Raw genomic sequence first — 21,135 nt, forward strand, 5'->3', positions numbered from 1 at the left:
GCAAGGTGACAAAGAAGGATCCAACTTTAGTTTTCTGCCAGTGCTTAACCGGTTCTGCCAGCACCATTTCTTGAAGAGGCTGTCTTTCTTCCATTCTATTTTTTTGGCTCCCTTGTCAAAGATTAGGTGGCCATAGGTCTGTGGTTTAGTAGAACTGGGTCCTCAGTTCTATTCCATTGGTCTTCAGGCCTGTTCTTGTGCCAGTACCAAGCTGTTTTGAGAATTATAGCTCTGTAATAGAGTCTAAAGTTTGGAATTGAAATTCCTCCTGCGCTGTTCTTTCTGCTAAGAAGTGTTTTTGCTAACGGGGTCTTTTATTATTCCATATGAAATTTTGAATTGCCTCTTCTATTTAAAGAATGCCATTGGGATATTGATGGGTATGGGATTGAATTTGTAGATAGCCCTTGGCAAGATTGTCATTTTCACAATGTTGATTCTTCCAATCCAGGAGCATTGGAGGTTTTCTCATTTCCTTAGTTCTGCTTTAATTTCCTTTTTTAGGGTTTTAAAGTTTTCATCAAAAAGGTCCTTTACATTCTTAGTTAAGCTAATTCCTAGGTACTTTATTTTCTTTGAGGCTATTGTGAAAGGAGTTTCTTTCCTGATTATTGCCTCCTTCCTCTCACTGTTGGCGTAAAGGAAGGCAGTTGATTTTTGAGGGTTAATTTTATAGCCTGCTACTCTTCCAACGTTTTGAATCAGCTCAAGGAGCTTTGGAGTAGAGTCTATAGGATTCTTTAAATACAGAATCATGTCATCTGCAAAGAGGGATAGTTTTATTTCCTCTTTCCCTACTTGGATCCCCTTTATGCTTGCTTCTTGCCTTATTGCACTGGCTAGGAATTCTAGTACTATGTTAAAGAGTAGTGGACAGAGTGGGCATCCTTGTCTCGTTCCTGATTTTAGAGGGAATGGCTTTAGATTTTCACCATTGAGTGTAATACTAGCAGTGGGTTTCTCATACACAGCCTTTATTACATTGAGGAATGTTCCATGGATTCCTAGTTTCTCCAGAGCTTTTAACATACAGGGGTGTTGGATCTTGTCAAATGCCTTTTCCGCGTCTATTGAGACAATCATGTGATTTTTGTCCTTGCTCCTGTTGATGTGTTGAATTATATTAATTAATTTGTGTATGTTGAACCAGCTTTGCCTCCCTGTGATGAATCCAGTTTGATCATAATGTATAATTTTTTTGATGAGTTGTTGTAGACGGTTGGCCAGTATTTTGTTGAGAAGTTTTGCATCGATGTTCATCAAAGAAATAGGTCTATAGTTCTCTTTCTTTGATGAATCTCTGTCTGGTTTGGGGATGAGGGTTATACTGGCTTCATAGAATGAGTTTGGTAAAGAACCTTCATTTTCAATTTCGTTGAAGATCTTGAGGAGTATTGGTGTGAGCTCTGCTTTGAAGACCTTATGGAATTCAGCTGTGAATCCATCTGGCCCTGAGCTTTTCTTAGGTGGAAGTTCTCTAATTGCCATTTCTATTTCAGAGCTCGAAATAGGCCTGTTGAGTCGGTTTAGTTCTTCTTGGTTCAGTGTGGCTATGTTAATATTGGCTAGGAATTCATCCATTTCATCTAGATTCTCAAATTTGTTGGCGTAAAGGTTTGAGAAGTATTCCCTCTTGATATTCTGGATCTCGGTAATTTCTGTCGTGATATTACCATTTTCATCTGCGATTTTGTTTATTTCGATATGCTCTCTTCTTTTTTTGTAAGATTTGCTAAGGGCTTGTCAATTTTGTTAATTCTTTCAAAGAACAAAGTCCTTGTTTTGTTGATTCTTTCTATAGTTTTTTTGGATTCCAAATCATTTAATTCTGCTTTGATTTTAATAATTTGCTTTCTTCTACTGGGATTAGGGTTGGTTTGTTGCTCTTTTTCCAGGAAGTTAAGGTGAGACATTAACTTGTTGGTTTACAATTTTTCCAACTTGTTGTTGGAGGCACTCAGCGCTATAAATTTTCCTCTGAGTACTGCCTTTGCTGTGTTCCATGTGCTGCTGAGAAAAATGTATATTGTGTTGTTGCTGGGTGGAATATTCTGCAGATGTCTGTTAGATCTATTTGGTCTATATAGTTGTTCAGTTCTAAGGTTTCTCTGTTGAGTTTTTGCCTTGTTGATCTGTCCATAGGTGAGAGTGGTGTGTTAAAGTCACCAACGATCACTGTATTTCGATCTATGTATGGTTTCAGTGTAAGTAAAGTTTGCTTGATGAAGTTTGGAGCTCTGGGATTGGGTGTGTAAATATTTAGGATCGTTATGTTTCCTGGAGGAAAGATCCCTTTAGTAGTATGTAGTAACCTTCTTTGTCTTTTCTTACTAATATTAGTTTGAAGTCTATTTTATCTGATATGAGAATGGCAACTCCAGCCTGTTGATGGGGGCCGTTAGCTTGATAGAGTTTATTCCCACCTCTCACTTTCAAAAGATGATTGTTTTTTTGGGTAAGATGTGTCTCTTGAAGACAGCAGAACGATGGCTCTTGCTTTTTGATCCAACTAGACAGCCTATGCCGTTTAATTGGATTGTTAAGTCCATTGATATTGAGAGTTAGGATTGAGAGATATTTATTAGTTCCTACCATTTTTATTTTTTTTAATTTTTTTTGCCAGTCTTGGGCTTGAGCTCAGGGCCTGAGCACTGTCCTTGGACTTTCTCAAGGCTAGAGCTCTACCACTTGAGCCTCAGCACCATTTCTGGCTCTTTTCTATGTATGTGGTACCGAGGAATCGAACCCGGGTCTTCATGCATGCTAGGCAAGCACTTTAACCACTAGGCCAAACACCCAGCCCGTTCCTACCATTTTTAAAAGCTTTTATTAGGGCCTGTGTCTTGACAGTTCTTGTGGTCCTTAGATGGTATGCTGTTTAGGTGCCATTTCTTTCCCTATATTGCATTTATTTTGGTTTTCTATGTATAGAACCTCTTTGAGAATTTTGTGTAGTGTTAGTTTTGTTGCGACATATTGTTGCAGCTTTTCCCTGCAATGGAATGTTTTTATTGTTCCCTCAGTTATGAATGAGAGCTTAGCTGAGTACAGTATTCTTGGTTGGTATTTATTTGACTTAAGCGCATGACATATATGCTTCCAGTCACTTCTTGCTTGCATGGTCTCTGCTGAGAAATCTGGCTTATTCTTATTTGTTTTCCCTCAGAGGTTACTGATCCCTTTTCCCTGGCTGCCTTTAGGATACTTTCTTTGGTTTCTATTGATCTAGTTCGGATTATGATGTGGCGGTGGGATGTTCTTTTCTGGTCAGGTCTGTTTGGGATTCTAAAAGCTTCTTGTATCTGGATGGGCGTGCCCTTCTGGATATTTGGGAGATTCTCTGAGCTGATTCCCTGAAGTATATTTTCAATACCGTTGACCTCTTTCTCCACGCACTCCTCAATACCAATTAGCCTTAAATTAGGCTTCCTAATTGTATCTTGGACCTCCTAAAGCACTCTCTCATTTTTTCTAGATTTGGATTGACTCATTTTCTGTTCTTTCTCTATAATAACTGAATTATCTTCAGCCCCAGAAATTCCATCTTCTGCATTGTCTAACCTGCTATCAAACTATCTACTTTATTTTTGATCTCCCTAGCTTCTAATTGCTCATTTTTGATGCCTTGCATCTCTCCTGGTAATCCGATTTCTGACAGTTGCATCCAGTGCTTATGTTTTGTGAACTAATGACAGTTTAAAAAGTCATCCAACTGGGAACTGGAAAACAAATCTCCTTAATTTAGACTACATCTCAGGGACTGTTCTTTGTAAATGTCAGTTCAACCTTGCTAGAAAAGAGCTGTAGACACTACAGTTCCGTGCAGCCAAGTATCAAAGAGAAATATCAAGCTTAAGCAGCACGGGGAGAAAGAGTCAGAGGAGGAATCTGAGAAATTGACCATTTCTATGGTTTGTAGCCAGGAATTTTAAGATACGATTTTGAAATCTCCTCCCCCCCGGAAGGAACCTAATTACAAAATCCATATCAATATCACCCAGAGCTTAAAAATTTGATTCAGAATCACTATGTTCTCACCCTTACTAATGTTTCTTGCAGATTTACTTCGCTCCAGACAAAACTTTAGAAATTCCTGTACAGTCTAATTTTAGCAAACTCTTCCCTGCCTTTTGATTTTGATAAGAGTTGTCTTTCCTCGTAGTGATACAATCATACAATACTCACTTGAAAAATACTGATATTACAACCGTAACTGTAGCCCCTGTTGACATAACCCTAAGAACAAAATACAATCTAAAAAACGCTAATACTGGAACTTGAGCTCAGGGTCTGGCACTCTGGCTTTCGCATTTCTCTCAAGGCTGGCACTCCAGCACTGCAGTCAGCTCTACTTGCAGATATTTCCTCTTGAATGGAGCTAAGAATCACCCAGGCCGGATTGGAAGCTCAAGCCTCCAATTTTAGACCCCAGAGGAGCTAGGACTCTATCCATTAGCTACTGCATCTGGCTTTCATTGATATTTTCAGGGTAGCTTGGCAGAATAGAAGATGCCTGCCTCTAGAACCGGAATCTTATTCTAGATTGGTCATTTTCTACAAACATCAGTCTCTAGCTTATTCATGTGTCACAGAATTCTTGGCTGTTACTCTCATTAGTATCAGATGAAATACAATGAATTTAGAGAGTGAAGAATGAGAAAGTACATGTTACAGTAAAAGTCTTGAAAATTTCCATAACTTGTTCATGGTCTCCTCGAAATCACCTAAAACTTATGATATGGGAGAGGAACCACTTGGGTCCAAGCTATCTTCCATAGAAAGTTGTATAATATTTTAAAGACTTAAAAAAGGTTCAAATAAGACCACTCTTTAGGGGGTTTTCCTTCAAATTGCATCAGTGTATTTCTTAAGCTGTGATCCAAGAATTGTGTGAGAATTCTGTCTTTATGGCCTTAAGGGATCAATTACTTCTGTTGATGATTGAGTGAATAAACACCAAACACCGATTCAACGAGATCAGTTCTTGTTTGTTACAAATGATTAGGTCTCCAACGAGGACAAATTAGCTGTCGATGTCAAATGGCTTCCATGGCGCCTATTGTTTTCTTTTCCATGGTGAAAAAACAGTTCAGCAGCTATACTTTATATTGATGATATGTTCTACCTCCATATTTTGAGGTAGGACTCTGGTATAAAACCGAAAGAGATATCAATGGGGAAAACGAGCTGAGTGTGAGGGGGTGGGTTAACCTCCTCCTCACACTCAGCTCGTTTTCCCCATTGAGACAGAGGGAGACAGAGAGAGGGAGAAAGAGGGAGAGGGAGTGAGGGCTGGGAGTTGGGCATCATGACAGAGTGCTATCCTAGCATTTACAAAGATCCAGGATCGATTCCTGGCTACCACATACATAGAAATCACAGAAAGCCAAAGGTTGTGCTGAGGAGCAAGTGGTAGAGCTCTAGTCTTGAGGACAGAACCCAAGGACTGTGCTCAGGCCCCGAGCTCAAGACCAGGACGGGCAAAAAAATGATCCAATAAAATAAATGAATATACCTGTATTTATAGAAAGAGACAGATGTGTTTGTAGGTGTGTGTGTGTGCATGTGTATGTGTGTGTTTGTGTATCAGAGAGTTCAATAGGCCTTGCACATACCTAGAGTAGCCTGGTAATCCGATTTCTTATAGTTGCGTCCAGTGCTTAAGTTTGGTGAACTAATGACAGTTTAAAAAGTCATCCAACTGGGAACTAGAAAACAAATTCCCTTAATTTAGACTACATCTCAGGGACTGTTCTTTGTAAATGTCAGTTCAACCTTGCTAGAAAAGAACTGTAGACACTACAGTTCCCTGCAGCCAAGTATCAAAGAGAAATATCAAGCTTAAGCAGCACGGGGAGAAAGAGTCAGAGGAGGAATCTGAGAAATTGACCATTTCTATGGTTGTAGGCAGGAATTTTAAGATACGATTTTGAAATCTCCTCCCCCCCGGAAGGAACCTAATTACAAAATCCATATCAATATCACCCAGAGCTTAAAAATTTGATTCAGAATCACTGTTTTCTCACCCTTACTAATGTTACTTACAGATTTACTTCGCTCCAGACAAAATTTTAGAAATTCCTGTACAGTCTAATTTTAGCAAACTCTTCCCTGCCTTTTGATTTTGATAAGAGTTGTCTTTCCTCGTAGTGATACAATCATAGAATACTCACTTGAAAAATACTGATATTACAACCGTAACTGTAGCCCCTGTTGACATCACCCTAAGAACAAAATACAATCTAAAAAACGCTAATACTGGAACTTGAGCTCAGGGTCTGGCACTCTGGCTTTCGCATTTCTCTCAAGGCTGGCACTCCAGCACTGCAGTCAGCTCTACTTGCAGATATTTCCTCTTGAATGGAGCTAAGAATCACCCAGGCCGGATTGGAAGCTCAAGCCTCCAATTTTAGACCCCAGAGGAGCTAGGACTCTATCCATTAGCTACTGCATCTGGCTTTCATTGATATTTTCAGGGTAGCTTGGCAGAATAGAAGATGCCTGCCTCTAGAACCGGAATCTTATTCTAGATTGGTCATTTTCTACAAACATCAGTCTCTAGCTTATTCATGTGTCACAGAATTCTTGGCTGTTACTCTCATTAGTATCAAATAAATACAATGAATTTAGAGAGTGAAGAATGAGAAAGTACATGTTACAGTAAAAGTCTTGAAAATTTCCATAACATGTTCATGGTCTCCTCGAAATCACCTAAAACTTATGATATGGGAGAGGAACCACTTGGGTCCAAGCTATCTTCCATAGAAAGTTGTATAATATTTTAAAGACTTAAAAAAGGTTCAAATAAGACCACTCTTTAGGGGGTTTTCCTTCAAATTGCATCAGTGTATTTCTTAAGCTGTGATCCAAGAATTGTGTGAGAATTCTGTCTTTATGGCCTTAAGGGATCAATTACTTCTGTTGATGATTGAGTGAATAAACACCAAACACCGATTCAACGAGATCAGTTCTTGTTTGTTACAAATGATTAGGTCTCCAACGAGGACAAATTAGCTGTCGATGTCAAATGGCTTCCATGGCGCCTATTGTTTTCTTTTCCATGGTGAAAAAACAGTTCAGCAGCTATACTTTATATTGATGATATGTTCTACCTCCATATTTTGAGGTAGGACTCTGGTATAAAACCGAAAGAGATATCAGTGGGGAAAACGAGTTGAGTGTGAGGGGGTGGTTAACCCACCCCCTCACACTCAGCTCGTTTTCCCCATTGAGACAGAGGGAGACAGAGAGAGGGAGAAAGAGGGAGAGAGAGTGAGGGCTGGGAGTTGGGCATCATGACAGAGTGCTAGCCTAGCATTTACAAAGATCCAGGATCGATTCCTGGCTACCACATACATAGAAATCACAGAAAGCCAAAGGTTGTGCTGAGGAGCAAGTGGTAGAGCTCTAGTCTTGAGGACAGAACCCAAGGACTGTGCTCAGGCCCCGAGCTCAAGACCAGGACGGGCAAAAAAATGATCCAATAAAATAAATGAATATAAATGTATTTATAGAAAGAGACAGATGTGTTTGTAGGTGTGTGTGTGCATGTGTATGTGTGTGTTTGAGTATCAGAATTCAGTAGGCCTTGCACATACCTAGAGTAGCCTGGTAATCCGATTTCTTACAGTTGCGTCCAGTGCTTAAGTTTGGTGAACTAATGACAGTTTAAAAAGTCATCCAACTGGGAACTAGAAAACAAATTCCCTTAATTTAGACTACATCTCAGGGACTGTTCTTTGTAAATGTCAGTTCAACCTTGCTAGAAAACAGCTATAGACACTACAGTTCCCTGCAGCCAAGTATCAAAGAGAAATATCAAGCTTAAGCAGCACGGGGAGAAAGAGTCAGAGGAGGAATCTGAGAAATTGATCATTTCTATTGTTTGTAGCCAGGAATTTTAAGATACGATTTTGAAATCTCCTCCCCCCCGGAAGGAACCTAATTACAAAATCCATATCAATATCACCCAGAGCTTAAAAATTTGATTCAGAATCACTATTTTCTCACCCTTACTAATGTTTCTTGCAGATTTACTTCGCTCCAGACAAAATTTTAGAAATTCCTGTACAGTCTAATTTTAGCAAACTCTTCCCTGCCTTTTGATTTTGATAAGAGTTGTCTTTCCTCGTAGTGATACAATCATAGAATACTCACTTGAAAAATACTGATATTACAACCGTAACTGTAGCCCCTGTTGACATCACCCTAAGAACAAAATACAATCTAAAAACCGCTAATACTGGAACTTGAGCTCAGGGTCTGGCACTCTGGCTTTCGCATTTCTCTCAAGGCTGGCACTCCAGCACTGCAGTCAGCTCTACTTGCAGATATTTCCTCTTGAATGGAGCTAAGAATCACCCAGGCCGGATTGGAAGCTCAAGCCTCCAATTTTAGACCCCAGAGGAGCTAGGACTCTATCCATTAGCTACTGCATCTGGCTTTCATTGATATTTTCAGGGTAGCTTGGCAGAATAGAAGATGCCTGCCTCTAGAACTGGAATCTTATTCTAGATTGGTCATTTTCAACAAACATCAGTCTCTAGCTTATTCATGTGTCACAGAATTCTTGGCTGTTACTCTCATTAGTATCAGATGAAATACAATGAATTTAGAGAGTGAAGAATGAGAAAGTACATGTTACAGTAAAAATCTTGAAAATTTCCATAACTTGTTCATGGTCTCCTCGAAATCACCTAAAACTTATGATATGGGAGAGGAACCACTTGGGTCCAAGCTATCTTCCATAGAAAGTTGTATAATATTTTAAAGACTTAAAAAAGGTTCAAATAAGACCACTCTTTAGAAGGTTTTCCTTCAAATTGCATCAGTGTATTTCTTAAGCTGTGATCCAAGAATTGTGTGAGAATTCTGTCTTTATGGCCTTAAGGGATCAATTACTTCTGTTGATGATTGAGTGAATAAACACCAAACACCGATTCAAGGAGATCAGTTCTTGTTTGTTACAAATGATTAGGTCTCCAACGAGGACAAATTTGCTGTCGATGTCAAATGGCTTCCATGGCCCGTATTGTTTTCTTTTCCATGGTGAAAAAACAGTTCAGCAGCTATACTTTATATTGATGATATGTTCTACCTCCATATTTTGAGGTAGGACTCTGGTCTAAAACCGAAAGAGATATCAATGAGGAAAATGAGCTGAGTGTGAGCGGGTGGTTAACCACCCCCTCACACTCAGCTCGTTTTCCCCACTGAGACAGAGGGAGACAGAGAGAGGGAGAAAGAGGGAGAGAGAGTGAGGGCTGGGAGTTGGGCATCATGACAGAGTGCTAGCCTAGCATTTACAAAGATCCAGGATCGATTCCTGGCTACCACATACATAGAAATCACAGAAAGCCAAAGGTTGTGCTGAGGAGCAAGTGGTAGAGCTCTAGTCTTGAGGACAGAACCCAAGGACTGTGCTCAGGGCCCGAGCTCAATACCAGGACGGGCAAAAAAATGATCCAATAAAATAAATGAATATACCTGTATTTATAGAAAGAGACAGATGTGTTTGTAGGTGTGTGTGTGCATGTGTATGTGTGTGTTTGTGTATCAGAGAGTTCAATAGGCCTTGCACATACCTAGAGTAGCCTGGTTATCCGATTTCTTACAGTTGCATCCAGTGCTTAAGTTTTGTGAACTAATGACAGTTTAAAAAGTCATCCAACTGGGAACTGGAAAACAAATTCCCTTAATTTAGACTACATCTCAGGGACTGTGCTTTGTAAATGTCAGTTCAACCTTGCTAGAAAAGAGCTGTAGACACTACAGTTCCGTGCAGCCAAGTATCAAAGAGAAATATCAAGCTTAAGCAGCACGGGGAGAAAGAGTCAGAGGAGGAATCTGAGAAATTGACCATTTCTATGGTTTGTAGCCAGGAATTTTAAGATACGATTTTGAAATCTCCTCCCCCCCGGAAGGAACCTAATTTCAAAATCCATATCAATATCACCCAGAGCTTAAAAATTTGATTCAGAATCACTATTTTCTCAGCCTTACTAATGTTTCTTGCAGATTTACTTCGCTCCAGACAAAATTTTAGAAATTCCTGTACAGTCTAATTTTAGCAAACTCTTCCCAGCCTTTTGATTTTGATAAGAGTTGTCTTTCCTCGTAGTGATACAATCATAGAATACTCACTTGAAAAATACTGATATTACAACCGTAACTGTAGCCCCTGTTGACATCACCCTGAGAACAAAATACAATCTAAAAAACGCTAATACTGGAACTTGAGCTCAGGGTCTGGCACTCTGGCTTTCGCATTTCTCTCAAGGCTGGCACTCCAGCACTGCAGTCAGCTCTACTTGCAGATATTTCCTCTTGAATGGAGCTAAGAATCACCCAGGCCGGATTGGAAGCTCAAGCCTCCAATTTTAGACCCCAGAGGAGCTAGGACTCTATCCATTAGCTACTGCATCTGGCTTTCATTGATATTTTCAGGGTAGCTTGGCAGAATAGAAGATGCCTGCCTCTAGAACTGGAATCTTATTCTAGATTGGTCATTTTCTACAAACATCAGTCTCTAGCTTATTCATGTGTCACAGAATTCTTGGCTGTTACTCTCATTAGTATCAGATGAAATACAATGAAGTTAGAGAGTGAAGAATGATAAAGTACATGTTACAGTAAAAATCTTGCAAATTTGCATAACTTGTTCATGGTTTCCTCGAAATCACCTAAAACTTATGATATGGGAGAGGAACCACTTGGGTCCAAGCTATCTTCCATAGAAAGTTGTATAATATTTTAAAGACTTAAAAAAGGTTCAAATAAGACCACACTCTAGGGGGTTTTCCTTCAAATTGCATCAGTGTATTTCTTAAGCTGTGATCCAAGAATTGTGTGAGAATTCTGTCTTTATGGCCTTAAGGGATCAATTACTTCTGTTGATGATTGAGTGAATAAACACCAAACACCGATTCAACGAGATCAGTTCTTGTTTGTTACAAATGATTAGGTCTCCAACGAGGACAAATTAGCTGTCGATGTCAAATGGCTTCCATGGCCCGTATTGTTTTCTTTTCCATGGTGAAAAAACAGTTCAGCAGCTATACGTTATATTGATGATATGTTCTACCTCAATATTTTGAGGTAAGACTCTGGTCAAAAACCGAAAGAGATATCAGTGGGGAAAACGAGCTGAGTACGAGGGAGACAGAGAGAGGGAGAAAGAGGGAGAGAGAGTGAGGGCTGGGAGTTGGGCATCATGACAGAGTGCTAGCCTAGCATTTACAAAGATCCAGGATCGATTCCTGGCTACCACATACATAGAAATCAGAGAAAGCCAAAGGATGTGCTGAGGAGCAAGTGGTAGAGCTCTAGTCTTGAGGACAGAACCCAAGGACTGTGCTCAGGCCCCGAGCTCGAGACCAGGACGGGCAAAAAAATGATCCAATAAAATAAATGAATATACCTGTATTTATAGAAAGAGACAGATGTGTTTGTAGCTGTGTGTGTGCATGTGTATGTGTGTGTTTGTGTATCAGAGAGTTCAATAGGCCTTGCATATACCTAGAGTATCCTGGTAATCCGATTTCTTACAGTTGCATCCAGTGCTTAAGTTTTGTGAACTAATGACAGTTTAAAAAGTCATCCAACTGGGAACTGGAAAACAAATTCCCTTAATTTAGACTACATCTCAGGGACTGTTCTTTGTAAATGTCAGTTCAACCTTGCTAGAAAACAGCTGTAGACACTACAGTTCCCTGCAGCCAAGTATCAAAGAGAAATATCAAGCTTAAGCAGCACGGGGAGAAAGAGTCAGAGGAGGAATCTGAGAAATTGACCATTTCTATGGTTTGTAGCCAGGAATTTTAAGATACGATTTTGAAATCTCCTCCCCCCCGGAAGTAACTTAATTACAAAATCCATATCAATATCACCCAGAGCTTAAAACTTTGATTCAGAATCACTATTTTCTCAGCCTTACTAATGTTTCTTGCAGATTTACTTCGCTCCAGACAAAATTTTAGAAATTCCTGTACAGTCTAATTTTAGCAAACTCTTCCCTGCCTTTTGATTTTGATAAGAGTTGTCTTTCCTCGTAGTGATACAATCATAGAACACTCACTTGAAAAATACTGATATTACAACCGTAACTGTAGCCCCTGTTGACATCACCCTAAGAACAAAATACAATCTAAAAACCGCTAATACTGGAACTTGAGCTCAGGGTCTGGCACTCTGGCTTTCGCATTACTCTCAAGGCTGGCACTCCAGCACTGCAGTCAGCTCTACTTGCAGATATTTCCTCTTGAATGGAGCTAAGAATCACCCAGGCCGGATTGGAAGCTCAAGCCTCCAATTTTAGACCCCAGAGGAGCTAGGACTCTATCCATTAGCTACTGCATCTGGCTTTCATTGATATTTTCAGGGTAGCTTGGCAGAATAGAAGATGCCTGCCTCTAGAACCGGAATCTTATTCTAGATTGGTCATTTTCTACAAACATCAGTCTCTAGCTTATTCATGTGTCACAGAATTCTTGGCTGTTACTCTCATTAGTATCAGATGAAATACAATGAATTTAGAGAGTGAAGAATGAGAAAGTACATGTTACAGTAAAAGTCTTGAAAATTTCCATAACTTGTTCATGGTCTCCTCGAAATCACCTAAAACTTATGATATGGGAGAGGAACCACTTGGGTCCAAGCTATCTTCCATAGAAAGTTGTATAATATTTTAAAGACTTAAAAAAGGTTCAAATAAGACCACTCTTTAGGGGGTTTTCCTTCAAATTGCATCAGTGTATTTCTTAAGCTGTGATCCAAGAATTGTGTGAGAATTCTGTCTTTATGGCCTTAAGGGATCAATTACTTCTGTTGATGATTGAGTGAATAAACACCAAACACCGATTCAACGAGATCAGTTCTTGTTTGTTACAAATGATTAGGTCTCCAACGAGGACAAATTAGCTGTCGATGTCAAATGGCTTCCATGGCGCCTATTGTTTTCTTTTCCATGGTGAAAAAACAGTTCAGCAGCTATACTTTATATTGATGATATGTTCTACCTCCATATTTTGAGGTAGGACTCTGGTATAAAACCGAAAGAGATATCAATGGGGAAAACGAGCTGAGTGTGAGGGGGTGGGTTAACCTCCTCCTCACACTCAGCTCGTTTTCCCCATTGAGACAGAGGGAGACAGAGAGAGGGAGAAAGAGGGAGAGGGAGTGAGGGCTGGGAGTTGGGCATCATGACAGAGTGCTATCCTAGCATTTACAAAGATCCAGGATCGATTCCTGGCTACCACATACATAGAAATCACAGAAAGCCAAAGGTTGTGCTGAGGAGCAAGTGGTAGAGCTCTAGTCTTGAGGACAGAACCCAAGGACTGTGCTCAGGCCCCGAGCTCAAGACCAGGACGGGCAAAAAAATGATCCAATAAAATAAATGAATATACCTGTATTTATAGAAAGAGACAGATGTGTTTGTAGGTGTGTGTGTGTGCATGTGTATGTGTGTGTTTGTGTATCAGAGAGTTCAATAGGCCTTGCACATACCTAGAGTAGCCTGGTAATCCGATTTCTTATAGTTGCGTCCAGTGCTTAAGTTTGGTGAACTAATGACAGTTTAAAAAGTCATCCAACTGGGAACTAGAAAACAAATTCCCTTAATTTAGACTACATCTCAGGGACTGTTCTTTGTAAATGTCAGTTCAACCTTGCTAGAAAAGAACTGTAGACACTACAGTTCCCTGCAGCCAAGTATCAAAGAGAAATATCAAGCTTAAGCAGCACGGGGAGAAAGAGTCAGAGGAGGAATCTGAGAAATTGACCATTTCTATGGTTGTAGGCAGGAATTTTAAGATACGATTTTGAAATCTCCTCCCCCCCGGAAGGAACCTAATTACAAAATCCATATCAATATCACCCAGAGCTTAAAAATTTGATTCAGAATCAGTGTTTTCTCACCCTTACTAATGTTACTTACAGATTTACTTCGCTCCAGACAAAATTTTAGAAATTCCTGTACAGTCTAATTTTAGCAAACTCTTCCCTGCCTTTTGATTTTGATAAGAGTTGTCTTTCCTCGTAGTGATACAATCATAGAATACTCACTTGAAAAATACTGATATTACAACCGTAACTGTAGCCCCTGTTGACATCACCCTAAGAACAAAATACAATCTAAAAAACGCTAATACTGGAACTTGAGCTCAGGGTCTGGCACTCTGGCTTTCGCATTTCTCTCAAGGCTGGCACTCCAGCACTGCAGTCAGCTCTACTTGCAGATATTTCCTCTTGAATGGAGCTAAGAATCACCCAGGCCGGATTGGAAGCTCAAGCCTCCAATTTTAGACCCCAGAGGAGCTAGGACTCTATCCATTAGCTACTGCATCTGGCTTTCATTGATATTTTCAGGGTAGCTTGGCAGAATAGAAGATGCCTGCCTCTAGAACCGGAATCTTATTCTAGATTGGTCATTTTCTACAAACATCAGTCTCTAGCTTATTCATGTGTCACAGAATTCTTGGCTGTTACTCTCATTAGTATCAAATAAATACAATGAATTTAGAGAGTGAAGAATGAGAAAGTACATGTTACAGTAAAAGTCTTGAAAATTTCCATAACATGTTCATGGTCTCCTCGAAATCACCTAAAACTTATGATATGGGAGAGGAACCACTTGGGTCCAAGCTATCTTCCATAGAAAGTTGTATAATATTTTAAAGACTTAAAAAAGGTTCAAATAAGACCACTCTTTAGGGGGTTTTCCTTCAAATTGCATCAGTGTATTTCTTAAGCTGTGATCCAAGAATTGTGTGAGAATTCTGTCTTTATGGCCTTAAGGGATCAATTACTTCTGTTGATGATTGAGTGAATAAACACCAAACACCGATTCAACGAGATCAGTTCTTGTTTGTTACAAATGATTAGGTCTCCAACGAGGACAAATTAGCTGTCGATGTCAAATGGCTTCCATGGCGCCTATTGTTTTCTTTTCCATGGTGAAAAAACAGTTCAGCAGCTATACTTTATATTGATGATATGTTCTACCTCCATATTTTGAGGTAGGACTCTGGTATAAAACCGAAAGAGATATCAGTGGGGAAAACGAGTTGAGTGTGAGGGGGTGGTTAACCCACCCCCTCACACTCAGCTCGTTTTCCCCATTGAGACAGAGGGAGACAGAGAGAGGGAGAAAGAGGGAGAGAGAGTGAGGGCTGGGAGTTGGGCATCATGACAGAGTGCTAGCCTAGCATTTACAAAGATCCAGGATCGATTCCTGGCTACCACATACATAGAAATCACAGAAAGCCAAAGGTTGTGCTGAGGAGCAAGTGGTAGAGCTCTAGTCTTGAGGACAGAACCCAAGGACTGTGCTCAGGCCCCGAGCTCAAGACCAGGACGGGCAAAAAAATGATCCAATAAAATAAATGAATATAAATGTATTTATAGAAAGAGACAGATGTGTTTGTAGGTGTGTGTGTGCATGTGTATGTGTGTGTTTGAGTATCAGAATTCAGTAGGCCTTGCACATACCTAGAGTAGCCTGGTAATCCGATTTCTTACAGTTGCGTCCAGTGCTTAAGTTTGGTGAACTAATGACAGTTTAAAAAGTCATCCAACTGGGAACTAGAAAACAAATTCCCTTAATTTAGACTACATCTCAGGGACTGTTCTTTGTAAATGTCAGTTCAACCTTGCTAGAAAACAGCTATAGACACTACAGTTCCCTGCAGCCAAGTATCAAAGAGAAATATCAAGCTTAAGCAGCACGGGGAGAAAGAGTCAGAGGAGGAATCTGAGAAATTGATCATTTCTATTGTTTGTAGCCAGGAATTTTAAGATACGATTTTGAAATCTCCTCCCCCCCGGAAGGAACCTAATTACAAAATCCATATCAATATCACCCAGAGCTTAAAAATTTGATTCAGAATCACTATTTTCTCACCCTTACTAATGTTTCTTGCAGATTTACTTCGCTCCAGACAAAATTTTAGAAATTCCTGTACAGTCTAATTTTAGCAAACTCTTCCCTGCCTTTTGATTTTGATAAGAGTTGTCTTTCCTCGTAGTGATACAATCATAGAATACTCACTTGAAAAATACTGATATTACAACCGTAACTGTAGCCCCTGTTGACATCACCCTAAGAACAAAATACAATCTAAAAACCGCTAATACTGGAACTTGAGCTCAGGGTCTGGCACTCTGGCTTTCGCATTTCTCTCAAGGCTGGCACTCCAGCACTGCAGTCAGCTCTACTTGCAGATATTTCCTCTTGAATGGAGCTAAGAATCACCCAGGCCGGATTGGAAGCTCAAGCCTCCAATTTTAGACCCCAGAGGAGCTAGGACTCTATCCATTAGCTACTGCATCTGGCTTTCATTGATATTTTCAGGGTAGCTTGGCAGAATAGAAGATGCCTGCCTCTAGAACTGGAATCTTATTCTAGATTGGTCATTTTCAACAAACATCAGTCTCTAGCTTATTCATGTGTCACAGAATTCTTGGCTGTTACTCTCATTAGTATCAGATGAAATACAATGAATTTAGAGAGTGAAGAATGAGAAAGTACATGTTACAGTAAAAATCTTGAAAATTTCCATAACTTGTTCATGGTCTCCTCGAAATCACCTAAAACTTATGATATGGGAGAGGAACCACTTGGGTCCAAGCTATCTTCCATAGAAAGTTGTATAATATTTTAAAGACTTAAAAAAGGTTCAAATAAGACCACTCTTTAGAAGGTTTTCCTTCAAATTGCATCAGTGTATTTCTTAAGCTGTGATCCAAGAATTGTGTGAGAATTCTGTCTTTATGGCCTTAAGGGATCAATTACTTCTGTTGATGATTGAGTGAATAAACACCAAACACCGATTCAAGGAGATCAGTTCTTGTTTGTTACAAATGATTAGGTCTCCAACGAGGACAAATTTGCTGTCGATGTCAAATGGCTTCCATGGCCCGTATTGTTTTCTTTTCCATGGTGAAAAAACAGTTCAGCAGCTATACTTTATATTGATGATATGTTCTACCTCCATATTTTGAGGTAGGACTCTGGTCTAAAACCGAAAGAGATATCAATGAGGAAAATGAGCTGAGTGTGAGCGGGTGGTTAACCACCCCCTCACACTCAGCTCGTTTTCCCCACTGAGACAGAGGGAGACAGAGAGAGGGAGAAAGAGGGAGAGAGAGTGAGGGCTGGGAGTTGGGCATCATGACAGAGTGCTAGCCTAGCATTTACAAAGATCCAGGATCGATTCCTGGCTACCACATACATAGAAATCACAGAAAGCCAAAGGTTGTGCTGAGGAGCAAGTGGTAGAGCTCTAGTCTTGAGGACAGAACCCAAGGACTGTGCTCAGGGCCCGAGCTCAATACCAGGACGGGCAAAAAAATGATCCAATAAAATAAATGAATATACCTGTATTTATAGAAAGAGACAGATGTGTTTGTAGGTGTGTGTGTGCATGTGTATGTGTGTGTTTGTGTATCAGAGAGTTCAATAGGCCTTGCACATACCTAGAGTAGCCTGGTTATCCGATTTCTTACAGTTGCATCCAGTGCTTAAGTTTTGTGAACTAATGACAGTTTAAAAAGTCATCCAACTGGGAACTGGAAAACAAATTCCCTTAATTTAGACTACATCTCAGGGACTGTGCTTTGTAAATGTCAGTTCAACCTTGCTAGAAAAGAGCTGTAGACACTACAGTTCCGTGCAGCCAAGTATCAAAGAGAAATATCAAGCTTAAGCAGCACGGGGAGAAAGAGTCAGAGGAGGAATCTGAGAAATTGACCATTTCTATGGTTTGTAGCCAGGAATTTTAAGATACGATTTTGAAATCTCCTCCCCCCCGGAAGGAACCTAATTTCAAAATCCATATCAATATCACCCAGAGCTTAAAAATTTGATTCAGAATCACTATTTTCTCAGCCTTACTAATGTTTCTTGCAGATTTACTTCGCTCCAGACAAAATTTTAGAAATTCCTGTACAGTCTAATTTTAGCAAACTCTTCCCTGCCTTTTGATTTTGATAAGAGTTGTCTTTCCTCGTAGTGATACAATCATAGAACACTCACTTGAAAAATACTGATATTACAACCGTAACTGTAGCCCCTGTTGACATCACCCTAAGAACAAAATACAATCTAAAAACCGCTAATACTGGAACTTGAGCTCAGGGTCTGGCACTCTGGCTTTCGCATTACTCTCAAGGCTGGCACTCCAGCACTGCAGTCAGCTCTACTTGCAGATATTTCCTCTTGAATGGAGCTAAGAATCACCCAGGCCGGATTGGAAGCTCAAGCCTCCAATTTTAGACCCCAGAGGAGCTAGGACTCTATCCATTAGCTACTGCATCTGGCTTTCATTGATATTTTCAGGGTAGCTTGGCAGAATAGAAGATGCCTGCCTCTAGAACTGGAATCTTATTCTAGATTGGTCATTTTCAACAAACATCAGTCTCTAGCTTATTCATGTGTCACAGAATTCTTGGCTGTTACTCTCATTAGTATCAGATGAAATACAATGAATTTAGAGATTGAAGAATGATAAAGTACATGTTACAGTAAAAATCTTGCAAATTTGCATAACTTGTTCATGGTTTCCTCAAAATCACCTAAAACTTATGATATGGGAGAGGAACCACTTGGGTCCAAGCTATCTTCCATAGAAAGTTGTATAATATTTTAAAGACTTAAAAAAGGTTCAAATAAGACCACTCTTTAGGGGGTTTTGCTTCAAATTGCATCAGTGTATTTCTTAAGCTGTGATCCAAGAATTGTGTGAGAATTCTGTCTTTATGGCCTTAAGGGATCAATTACTTCTGTTGATGATTGAGTGAATAAACACCAAACACCGATTCAAGGAGATCAGTTCTTGTTTGTTACAAATGATTAGGTCTCCAACGAGGACAAATTAGCTGTCGATGTCAAATGGCTTCCATGGCCCGTATTGTTTTCTTTTCCATGGTGAAAAAACAGTTCAGCAGCTATACGTTATATTGATGATATGTTCTACCTCAATATTTTGAGGTAAGACTCTGGTCAAAAACCGAAAGAGATATCAGTGGGGAAAACGAGCTGAGTGTGAGGGGGTGGGTTAACCACCCCCTCACACTCAGCTCGTTTTCCCCATTGAGACAGAGGGAGACAGAGAGAGGGAGAAAGAGGGAGAGAAAGTGAGGGCTGGGAGTTGGGCATCATGACAGAGTGCTAGCCTAGCATTTACAAAGATCCAGGATCGATTCCTGGCTACCACATACATAGAAATCACAGAAAGCCAAAGGTTGTGCTGAGGAGCAAGTGGTAGAGCTGTAGTCTTGAGGACAGAACCCAAGGACTGTGCTCAGGCCTCGAGCTCAAGACCAGGACGGGCAAAAAAATGATCCAATAAAATAAATGAATATACCTGTATTTATAGAAAGAGACAGATGTGTTTGTGTGTGTGTGTGCATGTGTATGTGTCTGTTTGTGTATCAGAGAGTTCAATAGGCCTTGCATATACCTAGAGTAGCCGGGTAATCCGATTTCTTACAGTTGCATCCAGTGCTTAAGTTTTGTGAACTAATGACAGTTTAAAAAGTCATCCAACTGGGAACTGGAAAACAAATTCCCTTAATTTAGACTACATCTCAGGGACTGTTCTTTGTAAATGTCAGTTCAACCTTGCTAGAAAAGAGCTGTAGACACTACAGTTCCCTGCAGCCAAGTATCAAAGAGAAATATCAAGCTTAAGCAGCACGGGGAGAAAGAGTCAGAGGAGGAATCTGAGAAATTGACCATTTCTATGGTTTGTAGCCAGGAATTTTAAGATACGATTTTGAAATCTCCTCCCCCCCGGAAGTAACCTAATTTCAAAATCCATATCAATATCACCCAGAGCTTAAAAATTTGATTCAGAATCACTATTTTCTCAGCCTTACTAATGTTTCTTGCAGATTTACTTCGCTCCAGACAAAATTTTAGAAATTCCTGTACAGTCTAATTTTAGCAAACTCTTCCCTGCCTTTTGATTTTGATAAGAGTTGTCTTTCCTCGTAGTGATACAATCATAGAACACTCACTTGAAAAATACTGATGTTACAACCGTAACTGTAGCCCCTGTTGACATCACCCTAAGAACAAAATACAATCTAAAAATCGCTAATACTGGAACTTGAGCTCAGGGTCTGGCACTCTGGCATTCGCATTTCTCTCAAGGCTGGCACTCCAGCACTGCAGTCAGCTCCACTTGCAGATATTTCCTCTTGAATGGAGCTAAGAATCACCCAGGCCGGATTGGAAGCTCAAGCCTCCAATTTTAGACCCCAGAGGAGCTAGGACTCTATCCATTAGCTCCTGCATCTGGCTTTCATTGATATTTTCAGGGTAGCTTGGCAGAATAGAAGATGCCTGCCTCTAGAACTGGAATCTTATTCTAGATTGGTCATTTTCTACAAACATCAGTCTCTAGCTTATTCATGTGTCACATAATTCTTGGCTGTTACTCTCATTAGTATCAGATGAAATACAATGAAGTTAGAGAGTGAAGAATGATAAAGTACATGTTACAGTAAAAATCTTGCAAATTTGCATAACTTGTTCATGGTTTCCTCGAAATCACCTAAAACTTATGATATGGGAGAGGAACCACTTGGGTCCAAGCTATCTTCCATAGAAAGTTGTATAATATTTTAAAGACTTAAAAAAGGTTCAAATAAGACCACTCTTTAGGGGGTTTTCCTTCAAATTGCATCAGTGTATTTCTTAAGCTGTGATCCAAGAATTGTGTGAGAATTCTGTCTTTATGGCCTTAAGGGATCAATTACTTCTGTTGATGATTGAGTGAATAAACACCAAACACCGATTCAACGAGATCAGTTCTTGTTTGTTACAAATGATTAGGTCTCCAACGAGGACAAATTAGCTGTCGATGTCAAATGGCTTCCATGGCCCGTATTGTTTTCTTTTCCATGGTGAAAAAACAGTTCAGCAGCTATACGTTATATTGATGATATGTTCTACCTCAATATTTTGAGGTAAGACTCTGGTCAAAAACCGAAAGAGATATCAGTGGGGAAAACGAGCTGAGTACGAGGGAGACAGAGAGAGGGAGAAAGAGGGAGAGAGAGTGAGGGCTGGGAGTTGGGCATCATGACAGAGTGCTAGCCTAGCATTTACAAAGATCCAGGATCGATTCC

The sequence above is a fragment of the Megascapheus bottae genome, unplaced genomic scaffold, assembly GCF_031878675.1.
Source record: "Megascapheus bottae isolate mThoBot1 unplaced genomic scaffold, mThoBot2.hap1 HAP1_SCAFFOLD_65, whole genome shotgun sequence".
NCBI lineage: Eukaryota > Metazoa > Chordata > Mammalia > Rodentia > Geomyidae > Megascapheus > Megascapheus bottae.